General features: G+C 41.7%; 2 non-coding genes across 2 annotated transcripts; one reads left to right on the top strand and one right to left on the bottom strand.

Moving 5' to 3' along the window:
* The first annotated feature begins 12,644 nt into the window (after window positions 1-12,644).
* LOC112083618 lies at window positions 12,645-12,751 on the top strand. The gene has a single exon (XR_002897754.1). It is a non-coding gene; the product is annotated as a small nucleolar RNA R71 (small nucleolar RNA).
* A 6,087-nt stretch (window positions 12,752-18,838) lies between these two features.
* On the bottom strand, window positions 18,839-18,945 carry LOC112083737. The gene has a single exon (XR_002897869.1). It is a non-coding gene; the product is annotated as a small nucleolar RNA R71 (small nucleolar RNA).
* Between the last annotated feature and the right edge of the window lie 589 nt (window positions 18,946-19,534).

The raw sequence follows: 19,534 nt of genomic DNA, 5'->3' as shown, positions 1-19,534 counted from the left end.
CTTTGTTCAAGTGTTTTGCGGTAAGTAATTTACAATTTCGTTTAATTTTAATTTTTAAATTTAACTTTTTACAATAATTACTAACTTTTTTTTTTCCTAGCAAAACTGGCATTGGGAAACATCCGCACACGGACGTGTGGAGACGGCCTTCAAGGAGAAGTTCAAATTCCTCCTCAACAACACCATTTCCGACTGGAAACAGAAGTGGGAGGTTGACGGCGACAAGGCCAAGCAGGCGCCTATGGCCAATTTCGTCTGGCGGGGCCTTGTCCAGTACTGGTTGGATCCGCACAACCAGACTACGGCCGCCAAGTGTTCCGGATTTAGGTAAGTAGTTAATTCCATTAATATTTACATTATTTGTTGTTATTAATTCTTATAATATTTTCTAATGAAAATATTTTTCAGGAACGCTACTGACGATGCGGGAAATCGGAAGAACGTTCCGCACAATTCCGGCCAGATTTCTTTTGCCGAAAGACGGCTTATGATGGTAAGTAAATTAAAATTACTGATTTTTTTGTTTTCAAATAATTAACCCTTATTTGTCGATACTAATTTTTTCATTTTGATTTTGTAGGTCGAAGATAACGGAGGAGAACTTCCTTCGATGACAAAGGTTTTCGCCGAGACGCATAAGAAGCGGAACAGCGAATTCACGGATCCTCGGGCGGAGGAGATCTACAACCCCGCCTGTGCGGCGATCGAGGAGCGACAGACGCAGCTGACTTAGCAGGCGCGTCAAACGTCTCCCGGAGGTAGCTCGGTCCAATCGACCCCGGCGCTGACGGTGGCGGAGATGGACCAGATTTTCGAAGAGGTAAATTTAATTATTATATTTAATTAATGTAACTTTAGTTTTAAATTGAATTTCTAACCATAATGTTTTTAAATATTTGTAGGTTGCCCCAAAGAAAAAGGGGCGGATATTAGGGATGGGGTCCATCCGTGATACCCCGAGAGCTACGGCGACTGGTCACGTCCAGGTCCCGGATCCGGTTATCCGCCAGGAGATCGATCAGATGCGGACCCGTTACGAGACGAGGATCGACCAGCTCTACGGTCTCTTCGAGATCATGGGAGCCGACAATCCGGTGCTCATGGCCCACTTGGACAAGTTGTGGGCTGATGGGGTTGTCGGATCGTCTGCCGCCGGGTCATCCACTAGGACGCAACCGCTGGTGTAGACGGACGAGGAGATGTTCTGATCTCTCGGGGTTGAGCTTCCTAGAGCTGGAGACCAAGCGCCGGCGGAAGCATCAAACCGAAGACCCGGGCTTTACGACGATTTACGATGAAATGATTAAATACTTTACGATTCATTTACGACGATTTTTGCGTCGTACATTTTACGACGATCTTACGTCGATCATTAACGACCACTTAACGACGGTCCAGGCGACCAAGTCGACGCAATTCGATGTAAAGTCGTCGTAAACTGTACGACGCATTTACGACGATTTTGTTCCCCTCGATGTTACGACGAAACGAAACCGTCGTATATTATACGACGATTTTACGACGATTTTACGACGATTTGTCTATTACAACGATGACTTTACGACGATTTTGTAATCGTCGGTAGTTCGTCGTAATAGCCCTATTACGACGAAATAACGACCATTTTGGCCGTCGTAAAATGATGTTTTTCTTGTAGTGGTGACATGCTTTTCCGTAAACTAGGTTGAATGGTGTTGTTCCTAATGGTGTCTTGAATGTTGTTCGGTATGCCCATAATGCGTCGTCAAGCTTGGTAGACCAATCCTTGCGATGAACTGCAGTTGTTTTCTGCAAAATCGACTTGATTTCTCTGTTTGAGATCTCTACTTGATCGCTGGTTTGGGGATGGTATGGAGAAGCAACTTTATGTGTAACTTCATTCTTTCTAAGAAGATTCTCGAAAACTCTGTTGATGAAGTGCGATCCTCTATCGCTTATCACAATTCTAGGAACTCCAAAACGCGGGAATATAACAGATTTAAACAGCTTCATGACAACTTTTGCATCATTGGTGGGACTAGCGACTGCTTCTACCCACTTAGAGATGTAGTCTACTGCTACTAAGATGTATTGGTTTCCAAAAGAAGTAGGAAAGGGTCCCATAAAATCAATTCCCCAGACATCGAAAATTCGACTTCGAGAATAAATTTTGAGGCATCTCATTCCTTTTACTTATGTTGCCCATCCTTTGGCATTTATCGCATCGCGAGATATAAGCTTGAGTATCTTTGAACAAAGTAGGCCACCAAAAACCAGCTTGTAAGATCTTTGAAGCGGTTTTGAAAGTTGCGAAGTGTCCTGCGTAAGACGAGCTTTGGCATCCGAATAAAATTCGTTCCATCTCTTCTTCAGCCATGCATCTTTGGAATAACCCATCAGCACATCTCTTATAGAGATAGGGTTCATCCCAAAAATAATGTTTTATGTCTTTCAGGAACTTTTTCTTCCTATAACCAAAGAATTGTGGTGGTTCTACATCAGCTGCTAGGTAATTTGCTATGTGCCTAAACCATGGGGTGTTGAAAGCATCTGCTCGTCGCATGAGTTGACGTGGTGGTGCGGTATTTGCGTTGGTGGGGGTAGTATCTATTGCATAGATGTTTTCTTCAGGCAAACTGTCATTTAAAGGCAATCTTTCTTCAACTCGAATTCGTGAAAGATGGTCTGCAACTCCATTATCTGCTCCTTTCCGATCTCGAATTTCGATGTCAAATTCTTGCAGTAGGAGGATCCATCTTATCAACCGAGGTTTAGCGTCTTTCTTAAACATTAAATACTTGATTGCAGCATGATCAGTATGAACTACAACCTTAGATCCTACGAGATAAGAACGGAATTTTTCAAATGCAAATACGACAGCTAGAAGTCTTTTCTCTGTTGTAGCATAATTGCATTGAGCTTCGTCTAGAGTTCTGCTTGCGTAGTAGATTACGTGCAGTTTCTTATCTTTTCGTTGGCCAAGCACTGCTCCGACTGCATAGTCACTTGCATCGCACATGATTTCGAAGAGGAGTTCCCAATCAGGTGCTTGCACGACTGGAGCGGAAACAAGGGCTTGTTTGATCTTATGAAACGCGGCTAAGCACTCATCATCGAACTCAAAGTTCGTTTCCTTGCAAAGCAAACGCGTAAGAGGTCTAGCTATTTGAGAAAAGTCTTTTAAGAAGCGCCTATAGAATCCTGCGTGTCCTAAGAAACTACGAATTCCTTTTATGTTTGTGGGTGGTTGTAGGCTGGTCATGACTTCGATTTTGGCTTTGTCAACTTCAATACCGTTTCCGGAAATTCTGTGCCCAAGCACGATTCCGTCTCGTACCATGAAGTGACATTTTTCCCAATTTAATACTAAATGCTTATCTTCACATCTTTTACCAAGGTTGCCTAAGCATTTTTCAAAAGAAGATCCATAGACAGAGAAATCGTCCATGAACACTTCCATGAAATCCTCAATAAAATCTGTGAAGATCGACATCATGCACCGCTGGAAGGTATCATGCACCGCTGGAAGGTAGCAGGTGCATTACACAATCCAAAAAGCATACGTCTGTAAGCAAACGTGCCATATGGACAAGTGAATGTCGTTTTTTCTTGATCCTCTGGGCGAATAGGAATTTGGAAAAATCCGGAGTATCCATCAAGAAAGCAATAGTAAGGGTGATTAGCTAATCTTTCTAGCATTTGATCTATGAAGGGAAGTGGAAAATGATCTTTCCTAGTTGCTGCATTCAGCTTCCGGTAATCGATGCACATACGATGTCCAGTTACTGTTCTTGTAGCGATCATTTCATCTTTATCATTTTTAATGACAATGACTCCTCCTTTCTTCGGGACAACATGAATTGGGCTAACCCAAGTGCTATCTGAGATAGGAAAGATTATTCCAGCTTCTAAAAGCTTCATAATCTCCTTCTTAACAACATCCATTAGTTAGGGTTCAGTCTCCTTTGACTTTCGATTGAGTTTTTAGCATTATCCTCTAGATTTATCTTGTGCATACAAAGATCTGGAGAGATTCCAGGTATGTCATCAAGTGAATATCCTAAGGCTTTTCTATGCTTTCTCAGCTCAGTCAACAGCATTGTGGTTTCTTTTTCCGTCAAACCAGAGTTTATTTTGACAGGATAAGTAGAATTTGGTCCAAGGAAGGCGTACTTAAGTCCGACGGGAAGAGGTTTAAGCTCGACTTTAGGGGCTTTAAGCTCACTCCAAGGATTGTTAATTGCTGCAGCAGTGTCTTTAGGAGGTGTAGGAATGTTTTTTTGGTCCTTAAGATCTAGATAGTGTAGAGGTTTCCTATAAGTTTCAAACTTATCAAGCATACGTGCGCATTCACTCAAAATTCCTTCAAGGAAATTGCGTTCATCTTTTGCAGGTGAAAGCGTGACACTTAAAAGGTCATCTAGAAGCAGATCTTCATAGACTTCCTCAATAATTCCGTCTAACTCATCAACCCAACAAATTTTGCCATCCAAAGTTGGTTTATCGAAACTTTTGTTCATGTCAAATTGCATAACTGAACCGGCTAGATGAAGGTCAATTTTTCCTTCAGGAACATTGATTATGGCTCCGGCTGTAGATAAGAATGGTCTTCCAAGAATAAGTGGATCCTTAGGTTCTTTTTCTAGTTCTAGAACTACGAAATCGGTTGGTATGGAACATTTTTCGATTTCGACGGGAACATCTACTAAGATACCTACAGGTTGTCTAACGGAACGATCAGCTAGTACTAAAGATATCTTAGTGGGTTTGAAAGTGTGATGTCCTAAATGTTTTTCTACTGAAAGAGGCATCATGTTTATGCTGGATCCTAAATCACAGAGAGCACGCTCAAAAGCTACATCATTGATGGTGCATGAAAGTACAAAGCTTCCAGGATCGTTTTTCTTTTCAGGGATTCGGCTTTGCAGGATAGAACTACATTCATGGGTTATCATCATAACGCCTTCTTCAAGAGTTAAAGAATTTGTTAGAATACTCTTCATGTATTTTCTTAAAGCAAGAATCATAGCACAAGCTTCTACGAAAGGTAATCTCACATTTAATTGATCAATTAGCTCTTTCAGCTTAGCTTTTTCTTTCTCTTTCTTAGGGGCTCTTAAGGCTCTAGGATATGGAGGTTTAGGTTTATAGACACGAGTTGGTGGAGGTGGAATCGGGTCTTCTCCGAGGATTTCCCGGGATGTATCTTCTCTTACTTCTTCTCCATCCTTTTCTCCCACCATTTCTTTTTCAACATCTTCATTCATGATTCTTTCTTTTTCTTTCTCCTTTTCCTTACCCTTTTCCTCATCTTCGAGATCTTTAGGAAATTCAGGCTCTTTGTAAGCTAATCCACTCCTAAGTGTGGTAGCTTTCACATGATCGGAGGGATCTGCTTCACTTGAGCTTTCGAAAGAATTTTCACTTGGCTCCTCTTCAGAATTTTCTAAGTTTTTAGAATTAGTTTTGGCCATTATGCTAAGGAGGGTGGATAATCTTTCATCGAAATCCTTCTGCATCTCTTTTAGTTCAGATCTAAGATCACTAATCTCTTTAGACCTAGATTTTTCAAGCTCTAGAATTCTTTTGTTTAGGTTTTCAGCTTCAGAAGAGGGGAAACTAGGATATGAAACAGGATTAGATTGAATACCCAAGATTGGTTCGGGAGGTGGTGTCCAGGCAAGCTCAGAAGACGGTTTCCCGCGGTCAGAAGACTCGCGACCGCGGTGAAACATGTCTTGGCCGCGGTCCGGATGAATGGACCCGCGGTGATCAGAAACGAATGGGAAATCTTGAATTTGATAGACTTCTGCAGTGTTAACCATCCCTTGACCATAAGAATCCATTGGGTTGCCCCAGCCATCAAAGTTACACGTATTGTGTACCCTATTTGGTTGTTGCAATCCAAGATGACTCATTATGTGACGGAGACACTTTATAAATTCCGAAATTTCTTCTTTCTTCTCAGGAAGTGCAGAATTACCAAAGGTTATTTGATTTCGGATGCTGTTTCCTAAATTTTTAATGAAAACGTGAGCATCTTCTACAGATCTAGTTGTGAAATCTCCATTACTTACTATATCAAAAGAGTCTCGCAACTCTGGAGTTATACCGCGATAGAAGATACTTAGCAGGTATTCCTCAGCATATCCATGGTTTGGACAATTTCTTTGGTATTCCCTAAATCTTTCCCAAGTTTCTAAAAGATCTTCATCTTCTTTTTGTTTATAAGTTCTTATCTTCTTTCTTAAGAGATTTGAACGATTTCTAGTGTAAAAACGATTTAGGAAAGCAGTTCTACATGCTGCCCACGTTTTTAGTGAAGCAGGTGGTAAAGATTTTAGCCATTTGCTGGCCTTATCTCTACGAGAGAATGGGAAAAGACTACACTTGTGGTAATCCCCATTCGCTGTAATGGTTGCACATAATTCTTCGAACGTCTTGATATGGTCTATCGGGTTTTCGAATGAATAACCATGGAATTGATTTTGTTGAACTAAATGGATATGAGGTACCTTAATTTCGGTTTTGCCATCCTCTGGTAAGGCTGGTTGAATAGCTCTTCGATCTCCCATGAACTTTTTGAGTGAATTGAAACTTCCAATCAGTTCATCATCATCTTTGTGTTTGACCGATCCGATCAGCTCATTGTCATCATAAATCGGTTCTTCAAACTCATCATCAGTCAGGTCATCATCGCTTGGATCACCATCAACACGATTTGGTGGATCACCAAGAATTCCGGGAACATGTTCCCGGTCTCTCATCTCAGAGAAACCTGAAAAATTCAAAAGAAAAAGTAAAAATAAACAAGTACGTTCTAATGGATTTAAGCTGGGATTCGCAACGAAACAAATTTAAGTCCCCGGCAACGGCGCCAAAAACTTGGTGAGCGTTTGTAAACGGGGTTGGTTGTTTTCGTTTTACTAAGCTTTAGGTTTTAAATTTATAACCCCTAAATGTCTGCAAGTGCACAGATGTGCGCTGTAGTACTTAGGGTATCGATCCACAAAGACTTAGTTGTTTCAGTACAAATTCGCTGCAACGCTTAAATCAGATTAGAACTAAAAAAGTTTTGGTTTTGGTTTTGGGTTTTGGTTGTCACTAAATCTAAAATAGAAAGCAAAGAAAACAAAAGAAATTAAAGGCAATTAAAACAAGTAAAAAGCGATTAAACTAAGGCTAATGAAAGCAGGTAATAAGCGAATAAATCAAAGACAAATTGAAAGCAGGAAAAATCGAATAAGAAGCAAAGGTTGTAAGCAATGAAAGACAAACGTTGGGGCTCAAGGGGAATTCGCAGGGGTTCATGGTCTATGCTAGCTCGATTTTAAACAAGTGATAAAGGTAATCAACTACGTATATTCTAAAACTCGGGGCACGGAAGTATGAATAGCCTACTTTTGCAGCACTTAACAACTATCTCTCGCAACCCTAATCAGTAGGTTTCCACTCTGATTCTGGAAGGGAGAAGATGCAATAACAGAACAAGACTCATCAATATTCACAACTCAACTACAGGTAGGTTTCCACTCCTATAGAAGAATTTCTCGTTTCACCCTAGTTCAAACAATCAATGAAAGCTTTTGCAACATATCATATCAGATCAGCTTCTAAGTGGCCAACAAAGAATCACACAGTAAGATTAAAGGCAAACGAAGAACATCTAGAAGATTATAAATCCTAAATCTATCAATTCATAAGCAAAGACAAATGAAATTCCCTTTGAACAATCCCTTTAAACCCAACTGGGTAACTACTCAAACATATTGTAAACAATCATCACAGAGTATTGAAAGTTACAGGAAATTAAAGAAAAGAAGGAAGAAGAACGAAGAACGGAAGCGACGACGGAGGCGCGATGTCTTCTTCCAGCGGCCGCTCCTCCTCCAAGGGCGGCGGCCTCCTAGGGTTTAGAAGCCGAAAATCTCTCTCTCTCTCTCTAAGTTTGTCTCTCCTTCGATTCCCCTCTTTAGAATGACCTAAAGGGGGTATTTATAGCTTCTGGGGTGGTTCTGGACACTTAGGGCTTCAAAAATAACGAGAAGAATTGATCTGGGCTTTAATTAAGTCGTCGGGAAAGTGAACGACCAAAGTCCACGGTCGCGGTGGCTCTACCCGCGGGAAAATGGGTGTTGGCCGCGATCCCGGCACTTGCTCTCTTCCGGAACTGCATTTTCTCTCATTCTTGCATCGGGTGTATCTGAAGATCTAACCGTTGGATTGTCTCCAAACCAAGTGCATTAGAAAGCTGGTTGGATCCTCTATGTTGTCTCACATTTTGGGGGTGATCAGACGGTGAGAAGGTCTTCATCGCTTGTCATACTTCTGACGGTCTGCATTTATCCAAAATTGCTCATTTGTTCCAAATTGCATATCTTTTGCCCAAGTTTCCTGTAAAGTCTTTTGAAACTCTAAAACATTGAAAACACTTTAAAAACCTTTGAAAACAGAGTTAAAACACCTGCATAAGATACAATTATGATCCATTAAAGTGGTCAACATACGGTGTTATCAGCAGCTTGAAGAGGATCCTCAGTGTTCAGTTCCTCAAGCAACTCATCAGCCAACTGATCCATTGTCTCCACATAGAAACATTGACTTTCAATGGTGGGCTTCTTCATCATCTCATTCACATCAAACTTGAGCTTTTCAGACCCAAGTTGAAGCTCTATTATCCCACCTCTCACGTCAATTATGGCTCCTGCAGTTGCCAATAATGGCCTGCCCAAGATAAGAGGATCAACTGGTTCCTCAACCATTTCCAGCACAACAAAATCTGTTGGAACCTCAAAACCACCTATCTTAACAGGTAGTTCTTCCAACATACCAACAGGCAATCTAACTGATCTATCTGCAAGGATAAGAGAGATTCTTGCAGGTTTGAAGACTCTAAAGCCCAGCTTCTTTGCTATGGAGAATGGCATCAACCTGACTGATGCTCCTAGATCACAAAGACATCCATAGAATAGAAGAGGTCCAATGGCACAAGGGAGTGTGAAACTCCCTGGATCAGTCAACTTTCTTGGAATGGACTTCTTCTGAATTATAGCACTGCATTCATGACTTAGTACCACCATGCCTTGAAGTTCTTTAGTTTTGTTCAGAATGGCATCCTTCAAGAACTTCCCCATCTTTGGAATCATTAAGAATGCATCAATGAGAGGAATAGTGAGTGGTGTCTCATTGAGTGCCTTCTCAAATACAGCTCTTGCCTTGTCCACAAGCTGCTTCTTAAATCTCCCTTGAAATGGGAGCTTGGGTTGGTATGGAGGTGGTGGCACATATACCTTTTCAGGTTCAGGTTCCTTTGCTACCTCTTTACCATTTTCTGTCCTTGGTTTCTCAGCAACTTGATCATCTTTTAAGGTGGCCTCCCCCTCAGGTTGATCATTGTCCTCAATGATCACATTGTTGTTCTCAATACCAGGTAACTCCATTCCACTCCTCAGTGTAATGGCCTTAGCATATTCCTTGGGGTTGGGATCTGGTTTTCCAAGTAGGTGACCTTCGTTCCTTGAGCTTGAGGCCTGGTTCTGCTTTAGTTCCTTGATTTCCTGCTGCATGGCTGCATTCTGGCTTGCAAAGATCTGTTGACTCTGAAGTAGTTGTTGCAGAATACCAACCATATCTGTCCACATCTGTGGCTGCTGCTGAACCATTGGTGGCTGAAACTGTTGTTGAACCGGCGCTTGCTGCTGAAACTGTGGTGGACCAAACCCTGGTGGTGCCTTTTGCTGTTGTGAACTGAAACCAGTACCCTGAAATGGTTGCTGTTGCTGACCAAAACCCTGATTCTGAGTAAACTGATTCTTGGGTTGAAAAGATCCTTGAAAGTTGTTCTTGGGAACAAAGTTCTTTGGAGCTTGAGAATTGGGATAGACCTGGTCTTGTGGGTTAGTGATATGTTCATAATTTGCATCATTTAGGTTGCATAAATCATCCCAAATCATGTTTTATTTCATGCATTTTAGGTCCTTAGGGTTTATTTTAGAACTTAGGAGATGCATTAGGTCCCAATGAGTCTTTGCATATTTTGAGTGTCTGTCAGGTGAATATGGAACTGAAAAGATGAATCCAGGAGGTGGAATGGTGAGCAAAGCTTGAAAAAGTGGAAAAATCAGGTCTTGGGAGATTATCGGCCATTCTCGCTGGCCAGGAAGGTTTTACCGGCCATTTTCATGTACCGCGGTAAGCTTTACCGGCCATTTTCACGTACCGCGAATGAAGTGTATCGGCCAAAATCTCCGGGTGTGAACGAGTCTCAGAAATCGCCCGTCCGGGGAGCCTTCCGGTCCTATTCAGACGGCGTTTCCTTCATAGAAGTTGGAGAGCATTGGAGGACGGTCTCATAGCAATTGGAATCGTGGAATTCGGACGCGTGAGCAGAGAGATAAGCTCGTCGGAAGAAACCCCTGTCTCGCAGGTATTCCGGACCGAGCAGATCAGTTCTGAAGGATGCGAAGGACGGTGCACTTCCAGACCGATTCAGTTTCCGCGGCCTTCATGAGAATCAGAGACATTTGAGTCTTCTTTCCAGAACAACCGAGATCAGTCAATTCGGAGCTTTGAGCAGAAAGATACGGTCTCCGGAATGGACACATGTCTAGACGCTTCTCTCTGGTCGTGTAAATGCACTTCAAAGATGTTCCCTCCAGGAAACCTTACACTTCCCAAGCACTGAAACTTCCTTCATCAAAGTTGGAGATAAATGAGTCCTCTGTCTTCTGAAACCGGAATCACTCAATTCGGACAGGTCTCCAGGAAGTTACACTCTCCGGAATGCGAGATGGTCCAGACAGCCCAGGATGACTAAGTTAAACATGCCACGGTATGAAGCTTGACCGTGGCGATTGGCACGAGCTGAATGCCACGGTCTAGGACTTGACCGTGGCAAATGAACAAGAGGCTGGAGATAACTTCTACACAGTTTTGGCTTTTGACACGATCTCAATGCCACGGCCTGAGACTTGGCCGTGGCAAGCATATACTTGGCTGGGAAGGTACTCACATGCATGCGAGTTTTGGCACGGTGTGAATGCCACGGTCTGGAGGCTTGACCGTGGCAACCTCTACACATCTTCGGCGTTTGACACGGCTAACTTGCCACGAGTCCCAGATGAAGCTTGATCAGACCGCGGCAACAAAAGGAACCAAGAACACAAGTAAAAACTTTGACACGGTCAGGAATGCCACGGTCACACCAAGGATGCACCAGACCGTGGCAAACCCTTCTTTGCCCATCAAGGCCGGGTCAGTACCCGGTTTGTTCCGGGTTGACCCGGTTCGCCCAAGCTTCTTTTATAAGGTTTTTAGACCTAATTTGTGAGGAGACTTAATCTACTTTTAGTCTTTTTTTCCCCTTTTGTGAAAAACCACTTAATACACTTTGTTTTAGAGAGTTTAAATCGATTTGCAGTTTCTTTCCATCTTGTTCATCATTTCTATTCATCATAATCAACTTCTAATCATGATTAACAACACATCTTGCAAAGGATCTAGTGTGTTGATCATGATTAGTGAGTAGTTACCTTAATGAGGTTCTAGATGTGTAGGTTAGGGTGCTAAAGTGTTAGATTAGGAGTGCTTAGGGCTAGATTCATTGGTTCATTTCTCTAAACAACTATTCTCTATGCTAGATCCTTGATAATCACTTGAGATCTAGATTCTGGGAATTTCATGCACCAAAAGTGTTTGATGAAATTCCTGAAAGAGTTGTGTTAGAGGTTTAAGTAATTTTTCATCATGGGAATGATTTGTTAAATGCTTGAATGATCATTGAGAACTGTTTATTAATGCATATTGATTCATATTTCACAAATGGGAATTTGGTTTGAAAATGGATTAGTATAGGGGTTAATACCTTCATGAGAGGATTAACATAGATTAGAGTTCTTAATCACTTGAATCATGTCTCATCATTGTCATTTGCATTCCTAGTTTAACACCAAAGCACCCTAACCATCTATCATGTCTAGAATCTCATGCCTCCATCATATCTTATTCACACCATTTGTCATTGTCATTAGTCTTTAATCCTGTTTATGTTTATATTTGTCTCTAGATTAATCAAAACCCACTCTTGTTTGCTTGAATTAAGAACTTGATCATATAGCTTAGTGTCTAACACCACATCTGGATTGATAAACCTCTTTGTGCTACATTGACAAGGGGATTGATAGCCCTGAGACCCTAAAAGTCTTATCTATCAGTTAGCGCCGTTGCCAAATTGTGGTTTGATTAGCATTAAGCTCTGATCTGTTCTTGAGATCAAGTGCTTACTTTCTTGTTTTTACTGATTCCTTTCAAGTTCTGTTTGTGATTTCAGGTGTATGAACACCAGGTCTAGATCAAGAAGCTGTGGTCCTCCTTTTCCTCTAAACGACAACATCAACCTTTTGGTACCAAGGAGGAACTTGTCCAATTCACTCCTGAACTCCTTTACTTCTCTGCTGAGCCTCTGTTCTGAGCTTGAACCTTCAGATCTATTTGATCTGTCATAGTCTTCACCATAAGTGTCATTGCTCATTGCTAAGTTCTCGACTAGCTCTAAAACAGCATGTATCTCCTTACCCAGAAAGTTCCCATTGGAAGCAGTATCCAGCTGGTTTCTAATCTTGGGAAGAGCTCCTTTATAAAGTGTGCTGAGAAGAGAAGCCTCACTAAACCCATGGTGTGGGCATTGGTTTGTGTAGCTCCTGAATCTTTCATATGCTTCACCAAAACTCTCATTGTTGTGCTGAGTGAAGCTAGAGATTTGGTTCCTCAGTTTTGCAGTTCTTGAGATGGAGAAGAACTTTTATAGGAAAGCTTGCTTGCATTGCTCCCAAGTTTGAATGGAGCCTCTTGGAAGATTCTTCTCCCATTGGTGAGCTTTGTCACCAAGACTGAATGGGAATAGTCTTAGCTTGAAGCTGTCTTCTGAAACTGCATTAATCTTGGTCAGGTCACATACTTTATCAAATTGATCCAAGTGTTCCAAGGGGTCTTCCATTGCTAATCCATGGAACTTTGAGTTCTGGACCATATTCAACAAGGATGCCTTCACTTCAAAGTTGTTGTTTTGCACAGGTGGTGCCTGAATTCCAGCTCCATACTGATGAGCATTTGCCCTGTTATTCTCTCCAACATAGACATGTGGTTGCTCATATCTCCTTTGCTGGTGTTGGAAGGGTTGATGTTGGTGGTGCACATGTTGTCTTTGCTGTGCATTGGCCTGATGCCTCTGTTGATGAGCTGGAGCTTGTCCCTGGTGGACATAAGCTTGTTGGTGATGCACCTGTTCCTGATGAACATTACCCTGATTTAACCCTTGACCAACTCCATTACCAGCTCCATTACCCTGAGCTTGTTGCTCCTGAACCGGTTGTTCTATATCCACCACGTGCTCTCTTTGTTCTTCCATATCAGCCTGATCAATCTGTCTTCCACGTCTGTCCCTTCTCCTCCTTGGTACCAAAAGATTGATGTTGTCGTTGAGAGGGAAAGGTGGACCACAGCTTCTTGATCTAGACCTGGTGTTCATGCACCTGAAATCACAAACAGAACTTGAAAGTAATCAGTAAAAACAAGAAAATAAGCACTTGATCTCAAGAACAGATCAAAGCTTAATGCTAAACAAACTACAATTTGGCAACGGCGCCAATTGATAACGAAGAGTTTTCAAGGCTCTTTGTAGAGGTTATCAATCCCCTGTCTTGTAGTACAAGGGGTTTATCAATCCATATGTGGTGTTAGACATTAAACTATGTGATCAGGTTCTTAATTCAAGCAAACAAGTGTGGTTTTGATTAACTAATGACAACTACAAATTTAAAAAAACAGGATTAAAGACTAAAGAAGAACTAAACAATGACAAGTGATATTATTATGATATGATGGAGGCATGAGATTCTAGACATGATAGTTGGTTAGGGTGCTTTGGTGCTAAACTAGAAATGCTAATGACAATGATGAGACATGATTCAAATGATTAAGAACTCTAATCTAGGTTAATCCTCTCATGAAGGTATTAACCCCTATACTAATCCATTTTCAAACCAAATCATCATTTGTGAAATATGAATCAATATGCATTAATAGACAGTTCTAATGATCATGTGATCAAGCAAATAACAATACATCATCATGCAGCAAATGCTTAAACCTCTAATACAGCTCTTTCAGGAATTTCATCAAACACTTTTGGTGCATGAAATTTCCAGAATCTAGACCTCAAGTGATGTGCAAGGATCTAGCATAGAGAACAGCTGTTTAGAGAGATGAATCAATGAATCTAGCCCTAAGCACTCCTAATCTAACACTTTAGCACCCTAACCTACATATCTAGATCCTCATTAAGGTGACTACTCACTAATCATACTAATCTCTCTTAAACCTTTGCAAGTTGAGAAGATTGGCATGATTAATGATGAGAAATAGAGATGGGGAAGATGGATAATGATAGATTTGCAGCTTTAAACACAAAGATCTCTTAAAACTCTCTTGATAAAACACTCAAATATCGATATTTCTCTTCTTAGTGGAGTCTTTTTCACAAAAGACGCAAGAGACAAAGAGAATAAAGCTTAGTTCTCTAGGAAAAAACCCTAAAAACTATTTATATCTCTCTAAAAACGAACCGGGTCAGCCCAGAACAAAACGAGTCCTGACCCGGCTTTAATGGATAAAGTGGAAATCCTGCGGGTTGGTCCAGTATCTCCCAGGTCGCATGCCCAAGTCGCAGTTGATGAAGAACTTGTCTTGTGAGACTTAAATTGCATTGTCTTAGCCGCACGCCCAAGTAGAAGTGTTTTGCGAGTCTTTGTGCGGCTTAATCTTCTTCATCTTCAACTCGCAGGACCAAGGCGGTTTCTGGGGAATGTACATGTGTTCGGGTTGATCTCCATTAGGTCGCAGGCTCAAGTCGGAGTAGATTGCGAGTAATCGTGCGGCTTAGTTCCAGGCGCGGCCAACTCGCATGCCTAAGTCGCACAATTGTGGACTTAGCGTTTTTCTTGCTCGGGAGCCTCAGACCTCATCTAGTGATAGTTTACCCGCACTTCTCAACTCGCAGCATCAACTTCCAGGCATTCATCTTCAGGCCTGCGAGTTAACCAGGTCGCAAGACTATCTCGCAGCATTCAGAGCAGCTTGGACCCTTTCGAAATCCGGAAGGCTTAACTTCCAGGATATGGGTCCGAATTGTGTGATTCTGGTTGCAGAGGACATAAGACTCATATATCTTCAACGTTGGTGAAGGAAGTTTCGGTGCTTGGGAAGTGGAAGGTTTCCTGGAGGGCTAATCTTCGCAGTGCATCTACACGATCAGAGAGAGGCGTCTAGACATGTGTCCATTCCGGAAACGTTATCTTCTTGCTCATAGCTCTGAATTGAATGATCTTGGACGTTCTGGAAAGAGGACTCAAATATCTATGATTCGCATGAAGGCTCCGTAAACTGAATCGGCCTGGAAGTGCACCGTCCTTCGCATTCTTCGGAGCTCATCGGGTCGGTCCAAAATGGCTGCGAGACAGGAGTTCCTTCCGACGAGCTTAACTCTCTGCTCAAGTGTCCGAATTGCATGATTCCACTTGCTCTGGAACCGTGATCCAATCCTCTCCAACTGTGATGAATCACCCGACAGATGAGTCGGACCGGAAGGTTCCCCGGACAAGTGATTTTGGAAACGTGTCTGCGCCCGGAGATTTTGGCCGAGAAATTCTTAGCCGTTACGCGTTTTGGCCGATAAAATCCACCAGCAGTACGTGAGAATGGCCGAGAAAAACCTTCCTGGTACGCGAGAATGTCCGAGAACCTCCTTTCAAGCTTTGATCACGATTTCTCTTCCTGGATTCATCTTTTCAGCTCCAAATGGCTCCAAATACACCTGGTAAACACTCAAAACATGCAAAGACTCATTGGGACCTAATGCAACTCCTAAGTTCTAAAACAAACCCTAAGGACCTAAAATGCATGAAATAGAAAATGATTTGGAATGAAATATGCAACCTAAATGATGCAAATTATGAACATATCACTTATCGGGCAATACTTACATGAAACCTCGACAAAATCACCAGGTCCTGATACGCACCAAAGATCGCTTTTCCAGGAAATCTTACCTTCCGATTCAGTCTTTGGTATTGTCAGAAAAGTTGAGGAGGATTGAGTCAAGGTTTCAGAACAGTTGGAATCAATATATTTTGAGCAGTAATCTGAAAGATATGGCCAACAGAAGACAAATCTGTCTCGCATCCATTCCGACCGATCCGATGTGCCTCAAAGATCACTAATGAAGAAGCCCTTACCTTCCGATTAATTTTACAAGGCCTTCATCAAGATTTGATAGAAATGAGTCATCGTTCCAGAACGATTAGAATCAAGTCATTTGGATCACTGAGCTCGAAGATGTCGCAGACGGAGGACAGACATGTCTTGCAGCAAGAAACTAGAACCTTCTGAGCCGGTGCAAAGATCCTTTTACTGGAAGGCTTTTCTCACCCTGGATGATCCCAAGCCCGTCATCAAAGTTTCATCTGGAGTTTCTCCCGAGTCATTTGAATTTTTGTCCCACGAGTTATGCCAGCTCAAGTAAAGGTTGGTTCGAGAAAATGAGAAAAGCTGCGACATGGCTTTGCGATTTCGTCAACTCGTAGCAGTGCAGGTTTAAATTCTGGGAACAAGCTGCGACTTGAGTGATGCAGGCAAGGAGAGTCGGAGCAGGGTAAAGACTCCGAAAACTCAAATTATGCTAAGTCCAGAAGGCCCTACGACTTGGTAGTGCGAGTGAAGAAGATGCTGAACCATCTAGCACACACAAGCGATTGGGAGTGCGACTTGGGAGTTCAAATGGGAAATGACATAGACCATCTCGCACATACACTCTCTTGAGGCTACGACATGGTCATGCGAGTAGGAAAGAGCTAAACTGAGCCGCACAAAAACCTGCTTGGAGTGTGCAACATAGGAGTGCAGCTCAGGAGAGAAGTGAAGCTGACCAGCACACATAGGCGCTTGGGGGTGTGGAATGTCTGTGCGGGTGAGTTAGAGACTTGACTATCTCACACACTAGCCACACGACCCAACTGAACCGGGTCAGTACCCAGTTTGTACTGGGCTGACCCGGTCTGAACTTAGAGATTATATATAGTTTTTAGGGTTTTTCTAAGAAACTATCTTTCATTCTCTTAGAACTTTTTGCCTCTTTTGTGTAAAGACTCTTTTTGCGAGAAATATCTCACATTTTATTTTGAATCATCTTCTCATCATTATCTATCCATCATCTATCTATTCTCATCAACTAATTATGCTTAACTACCCATCTTGCAAAGAAATCAGAAAGTTAATCATGATTAGTGAGTAGTCACCTCATTAGGGTTCTAAATATGTAGGTTAGAGTGCTTTGGTGTTTGATCAAGGTTGCTTAGGGCTAGATCTATGCATTTTTGTCTTGTTTAGCTAATCTTAATGCTGGGTTTTAGATGATTTCTCTAACCCAGATTTTACGCATTTAATCCACCCAAAAGGTGTTTGATGAAATGCCTGAACCACCTTAATCAAGAGTCTATTGTTTGATTCACATGAAAATGTTGCTTTGAGCATAGATGGTATATTAGGATTGGTTTTTAATGTATTTCTTTCACTGTGCCTCTAATCATGATTAGGTATGAGTAATGTATGAAATTGTGTTTTGATGCTTGGGAAAGATTGAAACTTGAATTGAATCCTAAGCTGCTGAAATCATTCATCATCATTGTCATTAGCTCTTTGATTAGACACTGATGCACTCTAGCTAACTATCATGTTTACAACCCTATATTTCATTCACATTCATATCATCATCATCTTGCTATTTACTTGCCTTCAATCACTTGCTTAATCTTGTTTTACCCTTGTTTAGCTTTCATTTGGTACTTGTTACACAACAAACCCTGTTTGAATTGCTTGGATTAAGATACAACCTTATAGACTAGTGAACTAAACGACATTGTTGGATTGACATTCTTTATGCTACAACAGATAAAGGGATTGATACCCTAAGAGCCTAAAAACACTTTTTTATCAATTGGCGCCATTGCCAAAGTGTGGATTTAGCATTAGTCTCTGGTCTGTTCTTGAGATTAAGTGTTTATGTTTTGTTTTATTGATTATACCTACAAGTGGTGAAGTTTCAGGTTTATTTCCAATATCTCAAGGACCAGAAGTAGAAGTTGTGAGCCAGCTGAACCATTCTTTGACAATATCCACCTGGTAGAGAGAGCTGCTAGGAGAGCAAGGGAAAGAGCAGCACATCTTGAGAGATTGGGTATGGATCAGCGGCAAGTCAGAGATGAGCATCAGGCTCAAGCAGATGTTCAGGGTCAAGGAGGTTGTATTGGAGATCATGGGATTGGAGTTTGCTTTCCACAGCAACAGGTCCATTAGGGACAAGCTCAGGGAATCCAGAACAAGCAAGGGCATCAGGTCAATCAACAGCCCCATCCACAACCTCCCAGGCGTCAAAGAGCCAAATCCTGTCTTTGTTGGAGAGAATGATAGGGGTAATGCACATCAATACAGAGCAGGAATCCATGCTCAACCAGTCCAAAACAACAATTTTGAAGTAAAAGCATCACTTCTCAATATGGTGCAGAATTCAAAATCTCATGGACTGCCTATGGAGGATCCACTTGATCACCTTGGTCAATTTGACCGAGTCTGTGATCTGACAAAGATTAATGGGGTCTCAGAGGATAGATTCTAGTTAAGACTGTTCCCTTTCAGCTTGGGAGACAAAGCTCATCAATGGGAAAAGAATTTGCCTAGAGGATCTATTCCAACATGGGAGCAATGTCAGATTTCTTTCCTCTCTAAATTTTTCTCCACATCATGAACAGCCAAGTTGAGGAATCTAATATCAAGCTTTACTCAACACAACAATGACACCTTTAGGGAAGAATGGAAAAAAATTAGAAGATATACAAACGAGTGCCCTCATCATGGTTTTTCTGAGGCTTCTCTACTTAGCATTCTATACAGAGGTGCTCTCCCCAAGGTCAGGAGTCAGTTGGATACAGCTTCAAATGGAAACTTCCTTGCCAAAGAAATCAATGCAGCTATGGAGCTGGTGGAGAACTTGGCTATGAGTAATGACACCTATGGAGAGGACTATGAAATACCTAATAGAGGAGATGGCTCTAGTGAGAAACAAAGGATGAGAAAAGACATCAAGGAGCTGCAGAGCAAGTTGGATAAGGTACTAGTGGCTACTCAAAGGCCAATGCATTTTTTGGAGAATTTGATGACCAAGCTACTTGTTTGAGAATGTGAAAGAGTAGGGATTAACACAAGAAGAGCTTCATTACATTGGAAATCAAAACAAGTTTCAGAGGTATAACAACTATAAACCCAAAATTGTTATACAGAAATCCAAATGTAGCTAATCCAGGAGATCAGGTCTATCCCTCTCAAATAGCTCAGCAAAGCTATGTTCCCAAGAATCAGTTTCAAGGGAACTTTTAGAGCAAACAGCAATTTGTTCAGCAACCTCAGCAATATGCTCAGCAACCTCAGCAATATACCCCCGAAATGAAAT

Source organism: Eutrema salsugineum, unplaced genomic scaffold, assembly GCF_000478725.1.
Source record: "Eutrema salsugineum unplaced genomic scaffold, Eutsalg1_0 scaffold_6, whole genome shotgun sequence".
Classification (NCBI taxonomy): Eukaryota; Viridiplantae; Streptophyta; class Magnoliopsida; order Brassicales; family Brassicaceae; genus Eutrema; species Eutrema salsugineum.
The sequence above is the reverse complement of the archived record's forward strand: the minus strand, read 5'-3'. Positions and strand labels throughout refer to the sequence as shown.